The following is a 2,000-nucleotide window of genomic DNA, read 5'->3' as shown; positions in this document are numbered from 1 at the left end:
AATTTCCAAAAAGATACTACTGTGGAACTTGACGAAATCTCCTAAACCTTTTCCTCATCTTCAAGGAGGTGATAATGTCACTTACCCAATATAGCTCATTTGGCTAACTGGACAATCAAATATGCCAGTGGCTATTTGAGTTTAAGAAGTGTAAAGCTCTGTTCCCGTGCCACGTGCTGTCGTTATTACTGAGACTAACTAGCAGAAACTGACACATTTCCCTTCTCGTGAGCTTGAATCCTTTGACGCTGTTATCTACTTAAGAATTAGCTCTGTGAGGCATGCCCAGAAAGTTCATTGAGAAAATCACTGGTTTTAGACAGCTAAGACTAATCCACGAGTGAAATTTATCATCTTCCTTCAGCATCTTTCAACAACATCCAAAAGTCTATCTTTTAAAAGATAACTACTGCCTTAAATAAATATAATTGTATTTGTATTGGTTACATTATCTGGTGGCACTGTTTTCAGTGTAACAAATCATCAAAATGCATCCTCTACATATTTCCAGGGTCCAATTAAGTTGAAAGATTATCCAATTAAGTGGAAAGATTATCCAGTAGCTCTTGTTTTCCTCACTACTTAATAGTTATCAAGAATTCCTTCTCAGCGTTACTGCTCTTTTTGAATTTGTCTAGCAGATTTTCTGCATTTTACAAAAAGAAGAAGAAACCCACCCCCAATACACACACACACACACACACACACACACACACACACACACACGCAAAAGAACCCCTCTTCAATCAACACATGTCTGACATAGGTGGCGTCTTTCTTTCAGGGCCTGTTAAATGTTTAGCTTTTGGAGATAGAATCATCCCCCATTATTCTATTATATTCCTCCATCATTCATTTAGACAGTGAAATACTATGCTGCCTTTTAAAATGAGATTGAGGATGTATGTTTACTAAGGTGGAGATTCATTCTATGGTTAAAATTTAAATTTTTTGAACAGCATGCTATGAAGCAGTACTGTGGTGTGATCTCATTCTCGTAACAAGAAATGTGAGCTTGTGGTGTCACGTTGCTAAAAGTCTGGATGAAAGCAAACCTGGGTAATGATTAAGTGCAAAGATATTAGTGTCAGATTGACATGGATTCAAATCCATTCTCTTCCTGGCTAGATGACCTTGGACAGATTGTTTAATCTTTCTCAGTTTCACTTTCTTCTTTAAAGAAAATAATAATGGAATTGGCTTCCTGAGGTTGCCGGGAGGATTCAATGGATAAAGTATCTTAAGCATTTAGCATAGTTCCTGCCCCACAGTGAGTGATCTGTAAACCATAGCCATTATTATTATGACCTATGAGATGATACAAAATGTCAATAGTTATTACCTCTGGGTATGGGCTTAAGAATGACTTTTTTCTGTGCTTCTTTGGGCTCCATTTCCACCTTCGTCAACCACTCTAATGTGTTAACATGTGCTTTTTTGTATATGTATATTGCAAAATAATTATTATTTTATACAATGTTTTGTAATTATGTGAAACTATCATACATCTCATTGATCTTACTTTTTTCATTAAGCACTATGTTTTGAAGATCCACAATTCACAATATGTTGCTGTGTGTACCTCTAATTCATTCTTTCTAAATGTTGCTTAGTACTCCAGAATGTATGTCCTCAACATTTTCTCCATCTGCTTTCTCAGTTATCGGACTCACAGGTTGCTTCCAAGTCTCTAATGCTACAAGTAACATGTAATTAATATCCTCATGCACATCCCCTGAAGGATCCATACAATATTTTCTTTGAAGTACATACCTAGAGGTATAATTGCTGGGTTATAGAGTGTACATTTTCTTAGTTGACTAAGTAGTGACAGATGCTTTCCAAAAAGGCTGCAGTAATGACGCAGTGACTCCATCAGCAACGATAAAATTCCTGTATGTCTGTATGTGGGAATATTTCTGCCAACACTTGGTCTTATCCATCTTTCTAACTTCCGCCAGTCTAATAAGTAAAACATGAGACAATTTGTTGTTGTTTTA

General features: G+C 36.3%; 1 pseudogene; it reads left to right on the top strand.

Moving 5' to 3' along the window:
- Positions 1 to 607: 607 nt before the first annotated feature.
- Positions 608 to 677, top strand: LOC112627242 (annotated as a pseudogene).
- The last annotated feature ends 1,323 nt before the right edge of the window (positions 678 to 2,000 follow it).

The sequence above is a fragment of the Theropithecus gelada genome, chromosome 6 (assembly GCF_003255815.1).
Source record: "Theropithecus gelada isolate Dixy chromosome 6, Tgel_1.0, whole genome shotgun sequence".
Taxonomy (NCBI): Eukaryota; Metazoa; Chordata; class Mammalia; order Primates; family Cercopithecidae; genus Theropithecus; species Theropithecus gelada.
This window is presented reverse-complemented; position numbering and strand designations above follow the sequence as displayed.